The following is a 22,872-nucleotide window of genomic DNA, read 5'->3' as shown; positions in this document are numbered from 1 at the left end:
AAAGTTCTGCATAATTAAGGGCGTGGTCACTTGAGTGACAGGTATATTGCGCTGCTGTCTGTGAGCCGTCATGTTACCTCAGCTGCAGCTGAATTTGGCATCTCAGCCGTATTTGTGCTCGATTATTTTATACAATTATAAAATATGGCTTGCTGCATAATATTCGAGACTGATGTGTGTCTGTGTAGATGTGCATGCATGGGGAAGAGACACAGAACACACGTTGTTGGATCGTGGCATTGGCTGAAAGTTTTGGTTGTGAGATTTACTGCAATGACAATGGCGGGAGGATATCAAAATCCGACAGCACTGCTTGGATATTATAACTAAAACTGCTGCACTATTTTGAAAAAAAATATACTTTGGACACAGGCTCATTTGTTTGTTAGATACGATCGCTGCTCAGATTGCATCCTTTCTTGAAGAACGATGACAGAGAGCAGATCATTCAGAAGAAATGTGACGTTTTTTTGTTTTGCAATGGACATTCATATTTTACCCAAGTGCCACGGATTGGATTCATCTCGCGATCTCTTCATTATAAAGGTATGAAGTCCCACTTGATTTTCCATGTTGTTATTTGCACAACCAACACTACTGGTGTTGGAGCATCTATATCTTAAAAAACACCGTAGATTGACAGTAAACCTTTAGAACGTTCTGATGATAAAACTTATCTTCATTAATATTTTAGATCGTATCTTAGATAGATATATAGCTCCTTTGCTGCTAACATGGTCACGTCGAGCTAGGCAGGCGTGGTTTCAGCAACCAGTCATATCAGCTCAAACCACCTCCCCGCCTCTTTGCCCATTTTCAGTTATCTGGGAGTGACGTGCTGTGACGCGCAGCTAAGATGGCCGCGGCCTCATTTAGGCGTCAAAACTGCTGTTCAGAACTCTATGGGTGACGTCACGGACGCTACGTCCATATTTTTTTACAGTCTATGAGAACGACGTACAGTAGATCGCTGCTTAACTACCATAGTACGATGCATCATTGAAGAAATCATCTACTGTGCTAATCATGACTGTTTGCTGAAACCGTTGCTGCGTCCCATTTCTCCTACTTATACTACGAACAAAAAGTAGGTACTGTTTTTGTTAAGAAAAAGTACATCCTTTTGAGTGTGTAGGAAAATAGTAGGCAAACTTTGGGACATACTACTCCGTCATGTCCTCTTTGTGCATCCTTAAACTGTCCTGTCAATCATCTTGTCATAGTTACAGTAAAATCCTCTACGTTCAGTTTAATTTAATTTCCTACTGCATCAGAGAGAAATGTAGTAGCACATTGATCTGCCAGTCATGGGTCTTCTCTCACACTCCTCATGTGTTTACATAATGATGCATTTAAAGGTTAATGACCAAATGTTCTTTACGAAACGACCAAATCTTTACAGAAGTTCACAATGCTGTTGCAGATGAAATATTATATGGATAACATTGAATAAATATATTTCCGTCATGTTAGATACTGATTATTAATCACTTAAACCCCTTTTATCTAAACCTCTCTACGTTGGTCTCGCACATCCACCATGTTTATAGTTTATAGCTCTAATGTCGGGAGTAGCCTACATGAAGGGCCCTATTATACACCCGGCGCAATGTGATGCCAAGCACGAGGCAAGTGTTTTTTGCTAGTTTCAGCATGACACAGTTAACATTTTCACGTCCAGCTGTTGGTTAAATAGCAAATGCACTCATGCCCATCTGTTTCGCCCATGGGCGTGTCGGTCTGAAAACGAGGTGTGTTCAGGTCATTGTTTGCATGTTGCTAAATGTCCTCTGAAAATGAAAATGACTGCACAGTATTTATTTATTTATTTTTGTTTGTTATTTAAAGGGCACGTTAGGAATATGCGCCTATAGGCGGGTGCACAATGTGCTTACACTCTGCTTGTTACACACAGGGACGCATAAGCAGCACACAAACATTTTTAAATGTTATAAATAAAAGGATTACCCTCTGGAGAAGCGTTCAGTCTTTCTACTTGCAAAATTCCACCATGTAAATAGCGAATCCGCCATGGTGCAATCGCAACTGGCTTTTAAAGGGAATGGGAGGTGAGACTCTGATTGGTTTAATGCACGTTATGCCAGAACAAACCCTTACAACTTAACCCACCCTTAAACCTACCCATACCACCAAACCTGTCCCTAACCTTACCCGTATCCCACCTCAATATCAGCAAAAGTGTTTAGCAATACAATATGAACACAATAAGTACATTGTACTTTGATGTAAGTAGAAGTTAAGGCCACCTAATATAAAGTGGGACCAAAATTTTACAGTGGACTCTTCTCATGCAATAAACACATAGCAACCACACAGCAACACCCTGGCAACCGTACATGACACCCCAGGGTGATGGTGGTGAGTTTTGCACATGTAAACACTTTTTATTCATAAAATGTAAACATGTAGAGTTTAATAAGGCCATATCTACAGACCAAAATATCCAAGTGGACACTTTTCATGCAATACACATCTAGCAACTGCTCAGAACACCTTAGCGACCACATCGAAACACCTTGGCAACCATCCATAACAGAATGGATCTTCAACACACCCTAGAATGGTGGCGGTGAGTTATAAGCATCAATCACGTTGTGTTCAGAAAATGTAGATGTGTAGAATATTTTTGCCGCAGTAAATTGGGATTGGCTTTCACTGGTGCATGACGCACCTTTCAGAACATTAGAGGTGAAAGTGAATTCCTCCGCCGTCTATCTGATAATATTATAAGTTTTGATTATTATGATAATGTAGGATAGTCTTATCATCACCACAGATGTATTATATTGGCTTACGCCCTTAAGCCGCCACGTCGCATGAATAAAAATGTGCTGTTGGCTTTGTGCCGTCTTTTCGCATTCTCCAAATGTTCCCTTCCAATATTTACTGATGTGGAACAGTTCATTTCCTCATTGCTGTTGTAGCAGCCTCCCTCCCTTAATTCTACCCCAACGCCTGCTGTCTAAATGGCATTAAAAAAGCTGAGCCTGTGTGACTCTGTTCTGGCAGAATCTGTAAACGCACACGGCATCTTCCAGCCTCTGCACCTGTCTACCTCCATCTCTTGCCACGAGCCGGTGGGCCCCTCCTTCAGATAATATATCAGCATCCCATCCATCAAAATCAGTTACCCAACCCCTTCTGGCATTTAAATAAACTAGGCCACCGTTCCTGGTTCTCATATCCTGTGGGTATGTTCACCGCCTGCAAACTCGCTTTTGTTTGGGAAGCGTGTTATTGTGTTCTGATGTGGACCGACACGTCTGGTTTCACGTTAAACCTCTTTAACAGATCAGGACAGTGTTAAAAACAGGTACAAAACTGGAAAAAAAGTTTTGAAATGATCTCTCCCTCATAGGATCACTTTCCAGACAATTTCATGGTGTAATGCCACCTTAACAATAGCATGATTTTTTGATTTGTTTTGTTCTGATGGCTTAACAGCTGCACAGAAAATCATGAAGTTGATGTTTATAATATCTTCATGCCTAATCGCATTTATCCGATTAGAGCTACTTTATTTTTCAGATTTAATTTTTATTTAACAAACATTTTATCCAAAGTGGCTTACAAATGAGGAATAAAAGCAAAATGATTCCTAGTAAAACATCTGATGGCTGAACCCCATGTACATCAGAATGTAATGATTTATAATATTTTATTTCATTTACAACAGGTTTGTGTTTGAGATGTATGGTAAATGGGAAAAATGCTGTTCATCATTTATTTAACAGTGTTTTGTCAGTGTTTGTTGAACCCCAGCATTGATGAGCCACAGTCTCAACATGAGCTCTGGTCCTAGAGGCAGAATTCTGCCCACGCACAATTGTTGACAATATTCTTACCTCGTTTACCACAGAGAAAATGAACATACAGGCTTCTTTTTTGTCCTGGAGGTTCTCATATATTTTAACTTTAGCTTTTCATAAACTTTCTTCATAACTCTGTGTGTGTGTGTGTGTGTGTGTGTGTGTATGTGTGTGTGTGTGTGTGTGTGTGCACGCGTTTTTGTGATTTATGAGGACACAAATTTGTATAATGACATGGGTATTACCAATGTTCCCTCTATTTTTTTTTTTTTTTTTTCTCGCTGAGCAAAACTTTTCTATGTTGAGCGCACATTTTGGCCACCTGAGCAAAAACATTCTTTATATCAGACCTGTACAATGAACGTAAACACACACACGCAAAAAAAACTTTTAATGTGCCATTTCTATTTTATTTGACCCTTGGTTTAACTTAGTGATATATTAAATCATATTTTTGAAAACAAGCAGTTCAGTCACTAAATTAAGCACATTTTAGGTTACTTGAGATTTTTTCACATTGCTTTGTTAACTGTACCAGACTTTACCAAGAAATTCTATTTAAAAAAATCATTTAAAAAGGAAAGTTAAATTCTTTATAATAATATAAGCAGTTACACTGATGGTTTGGGACAACCATAATGTGTTTTTGTACACATTATGGTATGGTTTTGTAAATTATTAGCAACAGACAGTGTTAAACCATCAAAATTACATGTTTATTGCTTATGAATTTCCCAGATTTTCTATACCAGGAGGTTTCAAGATTTTTAGTGGCAAGGAGCTCTAAACAATCCCTTTGTGAGATCATTTTTTTTTATTAGGCTTACATTATAATATAATAAAATATATTATAATCTTGAAGGATTTAAACTGATATACAGTAGCCTGGGTGCCAGCCCGAACCCCGCCCACAACATTTTTTGGACGGGAAGTTCGGTCTGGACTCGATCCATTGTGGAGTAATTATGCTCGGCTCCCAGAAGGCCGAGCCAATCAAATTGCCAGGGCGGGCTTTAATCGATGATGGACAGGCTATCTGCGGTTACGTAACCACCCACGTCATCAAAGAGCGCTTGGGGAGTTTGATTGACAAGCGATCTAACCAATCAGAACGCCGCATCCGCTATTTTGTCCGACAAAGCAGTCAGGAGTTAGAAGATTAACATCGGTGGAGTTAAACTTGAAAAATTGTGCATATTGACGTCTTTCCGCGTTTGAAACAACATTCATTCTCATGTTCATTCATGTTTATTTGATGCTATAAATGGACTAGTAGGAAGAGATGATCGGTTCACGAGCCTCTTGAGCTGAGGCGCTACAGTAATCTGTCACGATCATGGTCACAACACATTAAAGAGCCACAAAACGGTTTTTATTGTTTGAATTTTTTTAATAACTACACAGTTTGAAAGCTGGGACTTTGTTTAATATCATAAGTAACCTGCTCTGTCTCGTCTGTCGATGTGTTGTCAGTTTCCTCTTTGCTCCGCGATGTATTTTCCACTCTGTGTGGCGTGACAGCGCCACGGCTTGTCGGACAAAGCAACAGTAACTAAGGGGGGCGAGTCTTTGCGAAAGGTCAATTAGTTTACAACAATGATGGCTGTTGTTGAAGAACTGAGATGTGTAGATTCCGTCATCGCGTCCGTTATAGAAGATATCGACAGCGCATTAATTTTAAAAGAGGCACAGAGGACCGCGATCAAGGCATTTGTCGATGGGAAAGATGTCTTTGCCGTCCTTCCTACGGGATTCGGCAAAAGTTTGATTTATCAGCTGGCCCCGATGGTCGCTAAGAAGAGTTCTGTTGACAGCTATGCGTCGCTCAACATACGTCACTTACTCTGTAGTGATTGGTTGTAGGTCTATCCAATTGAGGTCTTTCCTGGATCGGTTGAAATCAAGCGGCAACCTCCCCCTTTCTCTCGTGAAGCCAATACGGAAGTAACTTAAACTGCGATTCATCGACTGGCCGCTAGGGACAGGCTCCAAAAGAGAGCAGAATCTCATAGAGTCCCATGTTAAATTGGCCAAGTTTATAGCAGAAAAAAACATGTTTACAAGTTGGTTCAAATTGTGGTTTTGGTCTATACTGCTATTTTTGCCCTTCATGACAACTCTGAGGGGGGTGAATTTTTTTATAACTTATCCGTTTAAATTATATTAAGCCTTAAAGTTCTGCATAATTAAGGGCGTGGTCACTTGAGTGACAGGTATATTGCGCTGCTGTCTGTGAGCCGTCATGTTACCTCAGCTGCCGCTGAATTTGGCATCTCAGCCGTATTTGTGCTCGATTATTTTATACAATTATAAAATATGGCTTGCTGCATAATATTCGAGACTGATGTGTGTATGTGTAGATGTGCATGCATGGGGAAGAGACACAGAACACACGTTGTTGGATCGTGGCATTGGCTGAAAGTTTTGGTTGTGAGATTTACTGCAATGACAATGGCGGGAGGATATCAAAATCTGACAGCACTGCTTGGATATTATAACTAAAACTGCTGCACTATTTTGAAAAAAATATACTTTGGACACAGGCTCATTTGTTTGTTAGGTACGATCGTATACAGTTTTACAACATAAAGGCTGCTCAGATTGCATCCTTTCTTGAAGAACGATGACAGAGAGCAGATCATTCAGAAGAAATGTGACATGTTTTTTTGTTTTGCAATGGACACTCATATTTTACCCAAGTGCCACGGATTGGATTCATCTCGCGATCTCTATTTCATTATAAAGGTATGAAATCCCATTTGATTTTCCATGTTGTTATTTGCACAACCAACACTACTGGTGTTGGAGCATCTATATCTTAAAAAACACTGTAGATTGACAGTAAACCTTTAGAACGTTCTGATGATAATTCATTAATATTTTAGATCGTATCTTAGATAGATAACTCCTTTGCTGCTAACATGGTCACGTCGAGCTAGGCAGGCGTGGTTTCAGCAACCAGTCATATCAGCTCAAACCACCTCCCCGCCTCTTTGCCCATTTTCAGTTATCCGGGAGTGACGTGCGGTGACGCGCAGCTAAGATGGCCGCGGCCTCATTTAGGCGTCAAAACTGCTGTTCAGAACTCTATGGGTGACGTCACGGACGCTACGTCCATATTTTTTTACAGTCTATGGTTGAAATACGCCCCCATAATCAAAGCCCAATGGAGCAGTATCAGACTCATATTCTGACTAGAATTGAGTATGACCACGTCAGGCTAGATATACAGTATTATATCAGTTTAAATGCTTCATTTTGTTTTAATATATTATAATATGAAAACTGAAACATTTAAACAGATCTGATAGCTAAATATTTTTAAGAAAAATCAACGTTAACTCTTTTATAGTTGTCTAAACATCCCTGAAACCCACACCACCATCACACACAATAATCTATTTAAACGGAGGTATATAACTGATGTATTTTGAGTTTGCACGCTTCACCTGTGGTGTGTGTAGGCCTAGTTGTAAATGTCTCAGAGTTTTGTTCATTCTGTGCCCATCATCCGTTATTTCCGCCACTTTTCATTAAAACATGACGTTTTATTTCACATTTCTTTTCGTTTCGCGTTGCCTCTCTCGTATTGAAGTATTTACTCCGCAAACATGACAGTATTCTTACCGCGACTGATTTGGCTCAGGCCCGCGGCTGCTCACACACGCTCACATCGTTCTCTTTCTTTGAAACCTGTAAACCGGTTCTAACTCTATAGCGACAATAACTCTATAGCGGTTGACCAGAGCACTGCACTTATTTCTCATTTAAACTACAATCGAATGGATTTTCCCACACATGATTTTTGTCCTCTGCGCGGCAATTATTCTTTCTCGCGCGCAGCTTAGAGGGAACATTGGGTATTACAACTGGTATTATGACGTAAACATGAAATATGAGGACATTTCATGAGTCCTCATATTTAAAATAGCTTTAAACATACTAAACAATGTTTTATTAAAAATGTAAATGTTTTCTGTGATGGTCTAGGAGTAGGGGTAGTGTAGGAGGATAGAATGTACAATTTGTACAGTATAAAAACCATTACACGTTTCTGTGATGGGTATAGGCAGAGCCATCCCCCTTGGTCCGTTTGCAATCACGTTTGCCGTGGGGCCCCCTCAAGCATGGGGCACCGGTTGCACCGCCCTAAGGATGGCCCTGGGTATAGGGTGGGGGTTGGGTTAGGCCATAGAAAATATCATTAAGTCTATGCAATGTCTTCACTAATATAGATCTAAAGTGAGAGTAAAGACTTTTGGTCCCACTTTATATTAGGTGGCCTTAACTACTATGTACTTACATCAAAAAATAAGTACAATGTACTTATTGGGTTCATATTGAATTGCAAAACACTGTTGCTGCTATTGAGGTGGGATATGGGTTAGGTTAGGGACAGGTTTGGTGGTTTGGGTAGGTTTAAGGGTAAGGGTAAGGTGTAAGGGATGGGTCAACAGTGTAATTATAAATGTAATTACAGAAATTAATTACAGATGTAATTACATGCAGGTGTTTTTAAAATATAAGTACAATGTAAAAACAGGCATGTACACAATAAGTGCATTGTATCAAATTATTAATTTAAATGTAAGTACACAGTAGTTAAGGCCACTTAATATAAAGTGGGACCAGACTTTTACATTGTTACAAAAGATTTCAAATCAATCTGTTCTTTTGAACTTTATATTCATCAAAGAATCCTGGTAAAAAAAAAAAAAAAAAAAAAAAAATTCACATTCCACAAAAATATGAAGCAGCACAACTTTTTTCAACATTGACAATAATAAGAAATGTTCCTTATGCATCATATCAGCATATTAGAATGATATCTGAAGGATCATGTGACACTGAAGACTAGAGTAATGATGCTGAAAATTTGGCTTTGCATCACAGGAGTAAATTACATTTTAAAATGTATTCAAATAGAAAACAATTAACTGTAATAATGTTTCATAATATTACTGTTTTTACTGTAGGCCTATTTTTGACAAATGCAGCACTGGTGAGCAGTAGAGACTTTTTAAAAAAAAACAAAAAACATTTGATCGGTAGTATGTATATGCAGGTCTGTATAGAATATACTGTTATGATAGTTTAATGTTACGTTTTTTGTCATTTTTGACTTGAAAGCATCGTTGTGAACATCTCTGTCTGACATCTCTTTTAGTGCTCCATGAGGGTAAGTGAAAATAATTATAATTTCTGAATGAACTATTTATAGATGGCCTTCTTTTTGACTTTGTATGTTTACCACTTGCAAAATGGACTCGAAGATAAAGATACGATGTTGTTCATTGAAGATAAAAGCGAGTAAACACTCCAGTGATCTGCCTGTCTTTGATGAACTAAATGTGTTTTAAACTATTGACCTCAGACTGCTAAAGCTACGATTTCATTTGCTGAGTAAACAGCTCTGAAGCACGTTACCGCCTCTGAAGAGATGAAGGAAATTACCCTTCCTCATTTAGCAGCTCTGCCTTTGATTAAAGCGGAGGAGGTCCGGTCAGCCACTCGAGAAAGAGCCGCGCGAGTAAATTATACGTCGCTGGCTCTCGTCGTCAATGGATCTTGAGTAGATGGCTATTTGCTGTCAACAATTTCAGGCTTAAAAATGATATTTTACTGTGTACATTTCCATCTCAGAAGCATCCTTTCATTAGTTTTCCATTAGCAGTAAAGGCAGGCGGTTATCAAGGGGGAATAAGAATGCTTCTGTTTTTTGTCACTGTCTTGGCTAAACACCGACGCTCTTGAGAAACGGGTTCGATGACCTTCAGCTGAGCATCAGAATTGCTGGAGTATAATGGAAATGTGATGTCAGATGAGGGAGTCTGTAATGTGTTCTGTGTGTATCCCCAACTAACAAAAAATATAAGAACATTTTGCTAACGATCCCATCCGAAGTTATGAAAACATTATTTCTGAATGTTTTTAGATCGTCAAAAATTATAATTCATATAACATAAATACAATAAATAATTAGCAGAAAAAGATTTTGTCAGCCACATTATACTTTTACACTTCCCTGGTGATAAACACGATCTGCTGCCAAAACAAAAACACAATTTTCATGGAAAAACAGCTTAGGCCTGGTTTCACAGACAGGGCTTAGAGTAAGCCAGGATTAGGCCTTAGTTCAATTAGGGCATTTAAGTAGCTTTTATAAACGTGTCTTGAACATGGGGGGGAATGTATTGATGTACATAAGCACATATTAATTCCTTATTCGGCATGACCTTATTCTACATTCATAACAACCTTAATGTTATGAAGCGACGAGAATACTTTTTGTGTGCAAAAACAAAACAAAAATAACGACTTTATTCAACAATTTGAACCATAGCGAACTCAGTGCAGGCTTCCTTGTTTACGTCCAAATGACTATTTTAACCAATGTTTTCAACTACCTTTCTGGACGTCAAAAGGTGCAATGACGTTGCTGCCTATGTGTGGATCAGATACCCTCAGATTTCATCAAAAATATCTGTGTTCTGAAGATGAACTAAGATCTTACGGGTGTGAAATGACATAAGGGTGAGTACTTATTGACAGAAAATTCATTTTTGGGTGAACTAACCCTTTAATGTACTAAAACTGTCGCTTTGGAAGATCTTTTTCACACTATTGATCACTATGCAAACAGGTGAGCACATAATGTAAATGCAAACTGCAAAATTCATCTTTTTAATAGAAAACTTCTATAAAGAAAAGGTCTAAAATCGCGTAATGTACTAAAGCAGTGCCCTTGGCAGACCAAATGTGCACTTTATTGATAATGAAAACTATTTACAGACAGATGGATGAACCCTGAATCTAAATGCAAATTGCAAAGCTATTTTTAAGCTGTTTTCCTATGGGGAATCTATATGGAGAGAAAAAGTTTACAATCAAGTGCACACAACATTTTACATAATCACAGTCTAGGTGAGTCAATTACAAGATATGATTGCAACACTTTATTCTCACTAGCCAAACAATGGATGAAAGGTAGAACAACAACAACAAAAAAGAAGAAACCAAACCAGTCTCTTTGCTCTGATTTGGTCTTGTGCTGGTCTGTCATGATATTACGCACACCTGACAGCATCTACAAAGAACCAAGAAAAAAATGTTTGAAAAAACATTTAAAATCTGGACATTATATATTATTCATATAATATATTCATGTTATTATTATATGAATCGACAATTAATAAAATCATGGTAACACTTCACCTTTTTTTAGGGTCTTTTAACTAGTTGCTTATTAGCATGCATATTAATAGAATATTGGCTATTTATTAGTACTTATTAAGCACATATTAATACCTTATTCTGCATGACCTTATTCTACATTCTTAATCCTACACAATACCTAAGCTTAAAGCTGCAGTCTGCGATTTTTCCTCTTTGTTGCCATCTCTTGTTTGAAACCTGCAATTGCAGTCATATGCGGAACAATTATCTGTACGTGTGTTGTTCCTTGGCACAGCTCGTCAGCGCGGATGAATCTAATGCTTGCTGTCAGTCACCACACCGGTGTGGAAACTGTACTTCAGAATCACAGATTCTACGTCTTGAAAGTATGACCAATATAAGAATTTTCACTGGAAAATATCATCTGAACAAGTAAGTAACATGTCTGCCACTTTTGTTCTGACCAACTGAGGAAAAAAGCATTAGGCCTACAATAAATTGCGCTGCCAATGATGATTAAATCTAACGATGGCTTAGCTCGGATCACGCCAAACCGTGCAAATTATTATTACTGTTATACTTTGTTCTCAAATCGTTAATGTTAACAACATCAGCATTACTATGACTATGTGTATATTAGCGTTACCTGTAGATTTCAATTTCTGTAGTCACTCCACAGTCCAAAGTCTTTTGCTTTTTGGCTACGGGTGAATCTCCAGTTGTCACTGATGATTGTCATTTGGATCTTTCTGGATTACAATCCACCATCAAAATGATAAGTTTAATTATTTCAGCTGCTGTGAAAACAGGCTATAAATGATCCGATACCAGCTGCATCCTCGCGTGATAAAACCGACTTGCCTGGACTACTTCTTTCTGTTTACGGACGTGACGTAATGACGCACAGAGAAACTGCTGCATGCTCAAATTTCCTGCGTTATGTACTTGCTCAAAAATTGATTTTGGATAATTTTTAACAGTCTGCAGCTTTAACAACTACCTTGTTAAAATTAGGAGTTTATTGTAGTTAATAGTTTATATCTGTTCCCTATACTAAAGTGTTACCAAAATCATTGCATTTAAATTAATATAAGTAGGGTTTGATCCAGGATTTGATCACAAACTCTGGATCAAATCTAAATTGGCAAAGACTGTTTATACCGAGTGCTGTGATCCCGCTGAACCTGATCAAAACCAGGTTGGATTTGTATGGTTTTGTCAACTCTAAACCTACTCTAAACCTGTTTGTTCTGCTAGCTTCATGCAACAGGCCTCTGAATACTTACAGCAAAAACCAGCAAGACACATCTATAGATGAGGTCATGTGACTTCTTTCATTCATTCTATACAACTTTACAATGGTTTCTGGTCCAGTGTGCAAGTTTGTTACTGAATTACATTGTTTATTTTTCAGTTAAACACACAGGGTCTGATGGAACAACAATAGTTAATTTATCCATGTTAAGTGTTCACTTCTGCATCTATTTGTGGAGTGCCGTCACCTCAGAGCGCCTGACGATGGCACTTCTTCAGCAATATTGTGTCCGAGGAATCATAAATCAGTGCATCGTTGTTGCGTGATGTTGCCGCACACCGCTGAGGATTCATTAACGCTGTGGTTTATTCCGTTGGGAGATCTTCGGTCTGGAGAAACCCACTCAGGACCTGTTAACTTCCCAACAAAATACCTCTGTTATTAAACCTCCATGATATTAATAGTCTCTCTCCTGGATTTCTTTTGGTGATCAATCATAGTTCTTCCTCATTGACCTTAACCCCTCTTGGTTAATGGTGTTCGCTCACATGAGCTTTACATGAGGAGAATGTGTTAAATTACTGTTTTTTTTTTATTGTATATTTAAGTAATTTTGGTACAATTTAAGTTACTTTGATCCAAATACACAGAACTTTTGTCTTGTAATATTTCAAGGTAAGGTTTAAGTTTAGTGGAGGTCAGTTAAGATTTTTGGTGATAAAAGTTAGTCTTGTGTGTTAAATGGACTTAGCCTGTCCTATATTTATAATTAAAAAGGGCAAAGGCAAATAAAACAAAAAACAGGCACTATTGAAAATGCCTTTTTGCCACAAATTTTAATTTGAAATGATATTATCAGAATAATATTTTTAGTGATAAGCTTAATAGAAGCAAGAAAATCGGATTATAAGTTATTAATGTCACTAAATTCACCTTTAATTTGATTGGTCACCTATATAGTGCAGAATCTGAAAACATTCCTATTTTTTTTTTTTTTTTCTTGATGTTTCACCGTCTCAATTTTTTTAGTTATTAGAATTTAATGTGGTCTCAGACTTGTGGACCCCACTGTGTATTCCATGTAAACAATTAAAATGAAGTTATAACAACTGCATGTACAATAATAATAAGACAAATAATTATAAAACATTGGATTAAAATAGTTTTAATTGGAGTATATCATGCCACACTTAAGGAAATTGCTGACATTAATTTGACATGTCTTTAGTTATATACACATCAAGTATTGTTATTGGTGGGATTTTAACATGCTCATCTTCATTTAAGCTGAAAACTTAACACTTAGTTCTCCTTGTAAAATTTCTCAACATTTAAATCTAATTAGTGGGTTTTTCCGAGAGTAGCAGAAGTGTGTGTGTGTGTGTGTGTGTGTGTGTGTGTGTGTGCATGTGTCTGCCCAAGGACACTTGAACTCCACTGAGATGAAGTGAGTTTGTTGTTGTGACCTTTGACCTCACTGTTAGACTGTAAGGACAGACTCCTCCTCACACCTGAGTGTCACCCTGTCATCCACTGGCTGCCGGTTTCTCATGCGTGAAACGGATCACCAGCAGCGCGCCTGAGGCCTGTTGCATGAAGCCGATTTCAGTTGCTACCCAGGCAAGTTTGAGAGTGGTTTGAGCAAGCTCTGGCTTTTCAGGCTCAAGAAGGTCGATTGGTTTTTAGCTGTGTTCATCACTATGGTAACTTGCACTACACAGATAACCTGCTCCGGAGATCGCAAACCAAAACTGGACCAATCAGCTGTGAGCAAAGTGACATACATGTGATACAATAAAGCCACTCCCCCTGTATCTCTTGCTCTAAATTAAAGCATATTATAGTGAAATAATTTTAGAAACAAATCTTTTGCTGCTAATTATTTATTATATTTACATTATGTGAATTATTAATTATTGATTATTCCTTTAATATATTCATATAATTATTATATGAATCGACAGTTAATAAAAACATTGCATTTAAATTAATACAAGTAGGGTTTGATCCAGTGTTAATCACAAACGCTGGATCAAACCTGAGTTGACAGAGAATGTTTATACAGAGTGCTGTGAGCCTGCTGAACCTGATCTAAACCAGGTTGGATTTGTATAGTTTTGTCAACTGTAAACCTACTCTGAGTATTTGTTCAGCTAGCATCATGCAACAGGCCTCTGAACACTTACAGCAAAAACCAGCAGATGAGGTCATATGACTTCTTTCATTCATTCTATACAACTTTACAATGGTTTCTGGTCCATTGTGCAAGTTTTTCTTATTGAAAAAAAAAAAAAAAGTTTACCTTACTGAATTACATTGTTTATTCCTCAGTTAAAAACACACAGTGAGTCTGATGGAACAACAAATATGTCTGTTCCAAAACTTAAAGCAGCATCCGAAGCTATTTATTAACACTTTTATGATCATTTTCGGAGCTTTCATTGTATGGAAACAAGCAACCTTGTGTTTCTCAGCAGTAAGGAAGTCAAACGTGTTGGAACGGCATGAAAGTGAGTAAATGGAGACAGAATTGTAATTAATAATAAATAATTATAATTAAATTAAAGAGGCCTTGTGGGCACACCACCATCCATGCTAATGTGTTTAGTACCCTAGTGAAAAAAAAGTATACTAAGTATACTTGCAGCAAGACTAATTATTAGTATATTTCAAGTGTGTTAATGATTAGTTCATTTAAAGTGTGCTATTTTGAAACAACTTATTTTGTACTAAGTATATTTAAGTTGAAATTAAGTAGTATTAAAATACAACTTTAAGTATATCTAGTATACTTATGTGTACTAAATTGAACAACTTCAAGTATACTTAGTACACTTTAAGTATATGCCTGTGTAGGGACTAATTACATGCTTGATTAGCGATATTAAAGTGTACTTAGTTTGTGTTATAAGTATACTTCATTTGTGTTAAAAGTATATTTTTTTGTTATAATATACGTTGTATTATAAGTATACTTTATTTCTGTTATAAGTATACTTTTATTTGTGTTATAAGTATACTTTATTTCTGTTATGAGTACACTTTGTGTTATAAGTACACTTTATTTGTGATTTAAGTACATTACAAAATAATTACGAGTGTCTTCAGAAAACACAAGCAATATACACTGAATATATTACTTTACAGGTAATAGTATATACTGTATGCTCAGTACCTTTGGCTTATTCCAAATATTAAACATTACACACTTTGCAGTTAATAACAATACACTTTGTTATTACTTATACTTTGTATAATATAGTCAACATTTGAAGCGGATCAAAACCTTTAATCAAAGTTGTCCTAACTTTTTTGACTTCTTTACTTTGAATTACATTCACACAATACATACAACTTTACAATGGTTAAGAACATCACTAATGAAGAGACATATTTCATTGACAAATCCAATAGTTTTTATTTAAACTTAGATTCAGCAAAACTTACCATGTTTTTCATTAAAAAAAAAAAAAATTGGACCATGGTGACCCTCTATACACAAATACAAATGACACATTATATTCATGTTCTGATGAGCTTCTCACTGTGTCTGATGGCACAATGATGACCGCAGAGACTCGTGAAGAACAGCATCTGTTGACAGAATATACCAAAGATATAAGACAGCATGTTCAACTCTTTATTCATGTTTACAATAGTCTGTCTAAATCCTACATTGAACCAATACTATTTCTTAAAAACACACAGTGAGTCTGATGGCATAAAACACTTTATGAATTAATATCGTACAGAATACGGGCCGATTTGACCAATCATATTAATGTTTTGGTGCTGCATACAAACATGTGCCATAAACCACCACACACAGACTCAAAAAGGAGATATCAAGCCGAAATATCGCTCTCCGTTTGTTAAAGAAAATAAAATAAAGTTTGTTAACTGGTAGACTACAACTCACCTCCCAATAGCAGGTTCTTTCAGGATCGCGTAGGCCATTAGATTAACCGGTTGTCGTCGCCATCACGGTCAGTCTGCGATGTCACTTGATTGAACTGGTCAGAATCCCCAAGATTGAGCGATGTATTGCGCTTTCAGTGTTTTATTAAATAAATTATACATTGCGACATTATACTTCACCTGAGTGACTGAACGAGGGGATTCAGACGACGACCGTGACGTCAGCAGCTCTGATTGGCTGAAGGCAGTGAGCAACAAAATCTGATTGGTCACAGACCAAGTTGAAGAGACATTTGAATTCCGATAAGTTTAACCACTCGACATATTTTTTCCCATTACTTGTGCTGCTGGTGTGTTGTTTAATATAGATTTGTGTGTAAGATTGTAAAATGGTTCTGCCAGTGTAAACTTAATAAACATTTAAACATATTTGGAAATTGTATAGGCTACACTGCATATACTAAATGGGCTTGTAATGCATTCATACTGAAATAAATAAGCACAAGTAATAATATGAATTCCAAGGATGAAGAAGTAAACTTAAAAAATATACTCAAATTTAACATTAGATACACTACAACTTCAGGATATTAAATAATGTATTTTTTAAATATACTTTCAGTGCATTGTTACAATGATCATTTCCAGCACACTGTAAAAATATACCTCAAATATATTTTTATAAAGTGCAAATAAATACACTTTAAAAAATAAACTGAACTTACACTTCAAGTATATTTTTCTAAAATATATTTTTTTGAAAATATACTAAAGTACAATTATTTTAAAGTGTGTTAAAAGTTGCATTGTGAAAATATGATACTAATATACTTTTTATATATTTAATGATAGTACAGTTTTTGTTAGTATATTTGCAGTGTACTATAGAAAAAGGGAATATATTTAAAATACAATAAAGTATACTTTTTTTTCACTAGGGTAGCACACGCACAGCATGGAGAATAAGATTTATGTATATGTATATTTATGAGAATAAGATTTATTTTCGGTAACACTTTACATTAAGGTTCCCTTTGTAAAGGGTTTATAAAGGTGTTTGTTAATGCGTAATACGTCATTTACAAATGCATTATAAATAATTAATAATGCAGTTATAACTGCATGAATAAAAAGGGCGACTTTAATGCAATACCTGCTAAATAGTGAGCCTTTTTAACTCACATGTTATAAATGCTTAATAAATGTATTTATTAACACTTATTTAACTCAAAACCAGATTCCTGGTTTATTTCATGATGCAGCAAAAATTGACTATTTTTTTCACAGGCACATAGGACAAAAGTTCTCTAAACCATACAGCATGACTGGGCGGTTCTTCTGATTTCCAATGTATAGCTATACATTTCTTTGCTGCAATAAGAGCCATCTTAACAAAACACAAATTCTTCCTTTGATCAAATTCGAGGACCGATTCATTGCCTAAAAGTGAATCTTGATGTAAAGTGGAAACCTGTAATGAGTTATAAACATTAATAATCTGTGAAAGTGAACCTTAATGTAAAGTGAACACATGTGAACCATTTGTTAATGAGTTATAAACATTAATAACCTGTGAAAGTGAACCTTAACGTAAATTGAACACATGTGAACCATTTATTAATGAGTTATAAACATTAATAACCTGTGAAAGTGAACCTTAATGTAAAGTGGAAACAAGTGAACCATTTATTAATGAGTTATAAACATTAATAACTTGTGAAAGTGAACCTTAATGTAAAGTGGAAACAAGTGAACCATTTATTAATGAGTTATAAACATTAATAACATGTGAAAGTGAACCTTAATGTAAAGTGAATACACGTGAATCATGTATTTATTAACACACACACACAGAAGATAGTATTTTTTTTCCCTGGTGACATATTTTATTGTTGAAATATCTAATAAGCAATTCATAATTATTCTTGATATCATGATAAAGTATACTGTAACTTTAGTATTTGGTCATCCACACAGTAGCTGTGCGCGACAAAATCGGGAGCACCGGAGCGGTTATTTGTTTAAGATAATTACAAACCAACACAGCGATTACACGTATAATATACAAACTAACACATGTAATATAAACACTTGAAAAACATAGTCTACAATGTCACCTCAGTTAGCTTACCCATCAAATCAGTAACGTTAAACACAAAATTTCACCTCAGAGCATGTCGGAACAGAACCCAAGAGGCGCCACGTCGATACTTTTTTGCTAAAAGCCACTAGAAGGCGCTCCAGTAGTGGACAGCCATTATGGGGTGAAAATACTAACTGGACCATAGAATCCTTTACATCTTACACACCCAAAATCTGCGAATTTCACTGCCAAATCAGAAGCACAGTAGAACAGTTTTTTAAATTACGTCAACAGTAAATTGTATGGCTGCTACAGTAAATGTTGTATTGCCTAATATATGTTTTATTACCAGTTGTGGAATCCAACCATTCACCCATGTGAGGTAACGTAGTTAGCCTACTTTATTGAGTATTTCCATTTTATGCAACTTTACACATTTATTAATAGTAAATTAATAATTAATACATTTCAAATCATCATGTTTGCAGCGAACAATATATTTCAGACCTAGTGGAGTTATAGTAATAATATCTAGGTCTGAATTGAAATAGCTATATTTTACGTTTTAATGGATCACGCTACAAACATAATGATCTTATAATACATGATGCATTGCTGTGTGCGTTATCACATAATTCACAATTTTGCTTTAACGGACATTAGACAACACTGCAAAATCAAGCTGTTATATTCATATTGTCCAACATTCCCAATTTTTCTAATACATGTACTTAATTTAATTTCATATGTTGGTAATAATTCAGTGTTTATAAGCCTTTTAAAGAATTTTAACCAAAACTGACATGGGTTTCTATTGAGCAAAGGTTTTGTGGAGAAAAAAAAGTGATAGAAATAAACAAATTCTGTATAATAAACCGTTAAAAAATTAAATGATCACTAGTCTAAAGTCTAAGTATGGGTTTTTTGAATGGGTTTTTGCTAAATCGCCTGAAGTAAGGTCTGTGGTTAACAAAGCCTCTAAATACTTTCACGTTTTGATCTATGACATAAAACACACCAGTTAAAACCCACTTGTGGTTTTTTAAACTTTTACTGTGTCTTAAAATCGGCGGTTGCTAACAAATTGCTAAAAGGGACTACTTCCTTTGGCGGGGACTTTAGACGTCATCATTAAAAACGGGACATTTGGACAGCATTTCTCATGAAAAAGTGAATAAATATTCATACACAGTGCATATTATAATCAGCGAGCATGTTTATAAATAAAGTTGTTTTGTAAATAAAGTTTGAAGAAGCTTGGTGGTGGTGACGTTGATCCGCGACCATGGTGTGCTGTAGTTCATTTATAGCCTACTGTTAGCCTTTTATAGCTGACGACTTTATTTAGGCTTCAAAATGTATAAATGTTGTGTTAACTTGTAAAGCTTATCTTTATAGACAAAACGTGTAAGTGTTATAACCCTTTGTTAAACACAGAGCTTATTTTCTAAGATTTTCTAAAAGTCTATGGGAAAAATGCATAGGCTTTCAATCGAGGGAACCCGTGCGCCGCTAACTTCCGGGTTGGCCTACAAAAACACGTCATCCCTGGGGTACTCTATTGACTGTCGCTTCTTGTCAGTGTATATAGAGTACCCCAGGGATGACGTGTTTTTGTAGGCCAACCCGGAAGTTAGCGGCGCACGGGTTCCCTCGATTGAAAGCCTATGCATTTTTTTTCAACTTTATTTATAAACATGCTCGCTGATTATGATCTGTGCTGTTATGAATACTTATCCACTTTTTCATGAGAAATGCTGTCCAAATATCCCGTTTTTAATGATGACGTCTAAAGTCCCCGCCAAAGGAAGTAGTCCCTTTTAGCAATTTGTTAGCAACCACTGATTTTAAGACACAGTAAAAGTTAAAAAAATCACAAATGGGTTTTAACTGGTGTGTTTTATGTCATAGATCAAAACGTGAAAGTATTTAGAGGCTTTGTTAACCACAGACCTTATTTCAAGCGATTTATCAAAAACCCATTCAAAAAACCCATAGACTTTACGGCGTTGGAACCGGAAGTCCTAAAATGCTAACTCGCTTCCGGGTTTTGCCTACAAAAATGCGTAATCCCTGAGGCACTCTATTCTTTGACAGTACTGATAACTGCGTGACTTCTTCTCATGAAAGTGGCAAGGCTTTATTGGATTCTCACTAGCGCCAACTCCTGTCACACACCAGAATACGCATGCTTACTGATGTAACCCTAAAAGAGTGATGTGACCTGAAAGAGTATATAAAGTATAGCCTAATATATTATTGTCACTTCTAGTTTTTTTATAACTATAGCTTACTATAGTTTGTTCTCCTACATTTTTGAGTTCAATTATCTTCATAATGAAAAAATGCTGCATCTTAATCCTGCTTCCTCACTGCTCTTCACAACCGTGACAATAATGTATAACTTGCAATGGATTCTTTTTATTATTATTATTATTATTATTTTAAGTAGTAGTAGTAGTAGGCTATATACTTGTACTCTTTCAGGTTCACATCACTCTGCGTGTTCTGGCTTGTGACAGGAGTTGGCGCTAGTAAGCCTTGCCACTTTTCACGAGAAGAAGTCACACAGTACTAACAGTACTGTTCCAACATGCTTTGAAGTGAACATTTTTGTTTACTGATTTGATGGGTAAGCTAACTGAGGTAAAATCGCAAACTATGTTTTTCTAGTGTTTATGTTATATGATTAATTGCTGTGTTAGTTTGTAGTTATTTCAAACAAATAACCACTCCCACGCAGTCACTGCAAGTGCGGATGCCCAAAGCCAAATGCTCAAGTTACGGTGGACTTTGTTGTGTAAATCATTAAATCAATGACCGAATGCACAGTTACAGAACATTAGCATATTAAAATGCATTCAATAATTATTTTTGATATCATGAATCATTTACATAACTGTTAAATAAAATAATACATTTTATGTGCCTTTATTCAGCTTGTATCAAATATGTTTGGCTTATAGGTGTGATGCAGAGGCGGACTGGGACAAAAATTCAAAAAGCCCTGGCACTGTAGCCACACCAGCCCACACAGCCCCACCCACGGACACGCGCACGCACCCAGGTGAAAAAAGTACACTTCCATAATGTACATAAAGTGTTCTGCTTTCACACTCTAATTTTGTTCTTAATGTACTAAAAATTCTTCTTTAGTACTTCTTAAGATAATCTTAACATCTAAGTGTACTTTTTTGTATATTAAGTACAAAATTAGCATGTGAAAATAGAGCACTTTAAGTACATTATGGAAGTGTACTTTTTTCACTTAGGTTGCTAAATGTTTTTGATGTGTTAGACTATATTGCAAGTAGCCTACAGCAGTCTGTTTACCCTAAATACCACCTTATCTGCTGATATTTTCAGTCATGTCAGTAACAGGCTAGCTAACACTTGTAACCAATTATCACGAAGCAATGGCATTTTAAAATATATGGGGGTTGTACGCTAAGCTTAGAACTGTTTAATACAAAAACTTGCTGTATTTTCTGTTTTTTTTTCTTACCTTTACGACACTACTGTCCTCCGCTGCAGCAGCAGCCGAATTTAAACCTTTTCAAAAGAGTTCGGTTAATTTTAGGCATTTGGCAGCATCGGACTAAAGAGCCGTTTTTTTTGCTTTCTGCATTGCCTTTCCTTTTTTAAAGGTGCCTTAGAACTTTTTTTAAAAAGATGTAATATAAGTCTAAGGTGTCCCCTGAATGTGTCTGTGAAGTTTCAACTCAAAATACCCCATAGATTTTTTTAATTCATTTTTTTAACTGCCTATTTTGGGGCATCATTATAAATGAGCCGATTCAGGGCTACTGGCCCTTTAATTCTCCTGCTCGACGCCCACGGAGATCGCGCTTGCCTTGAACAGTGCATAAACAAAGTTTACACAGCTAATATAACCCTCAAATGGATCTTTACAAAGTGTTTGTCATGCATGCGGCATGCATGCGTCGGATTATGTGACTATTGTATACTGTTATATTGTTTACATTGATTCTGCATGAGTTTGAGTCTATTCTCCGTGGCTAACGGCTAATGCTACACTGTTGGAGAGATTTATAAAGAATGAAGTTGTGTTTTTGAATTATACAGGCTGCAAGTGTTTAATAATGAAAATAGCGACGGCTCTTATCTCCGTGAATACAGTAAGAAACGATGGTAACTTTAACCACATTTAACAGTACATTAGACGAAACATTTAGAAAGACAGTTTACAAATATCACTAAAAATATCATGTTATCATGGATCATGTCAGTTATTATTGCTCCATCTGCCATTTTTTGCTATTGTTCTTGCTTGCTTACCTAGTCTGTTGATTCACCTGTACAGATCCAGACGTTACTGGCTGCCCTTGTCTAATGCCTTTCATAATGTTGGGAACATGGGCTGGCATTATGCAAATATTGGGGGCGTACACCCCGACTGTTACGTAACAGTCGGTGTTATGTTGAGATTCGCCTGTTCTTCGGAGGTTTTTAAACAAATGAAATTTTTAAGAAGGAGGAAACAATGGAGTTTGAGACTCACTTTGCTTTCTGTACTGAACTCTTGTTATTTAACTATGCCGAGATAAATTCAATTTTTCATTTGAGGGCACCTTTAAGGTCCATCATCT

The sequence above is a fragment of the Megalobrama amblycephala genome, linkage group LG5, assembly GCF_018812025.1.
Source record: "Megalobrama amblycephala isolate DHTTF-2021 linkage group LG5, ASM1881202v1, whole genome shotgun sequence".
In the NCBI taxonomy this organism is placed as follows: Eukaryota; Metazoa; Chordata; class Actinopteri; order Cypriniformes; family Xenocyprididae; genus Megalobrama; species Megalobrama amblycephala.
Note: the sequence above shows the minus strand (reverse complement) of the source record.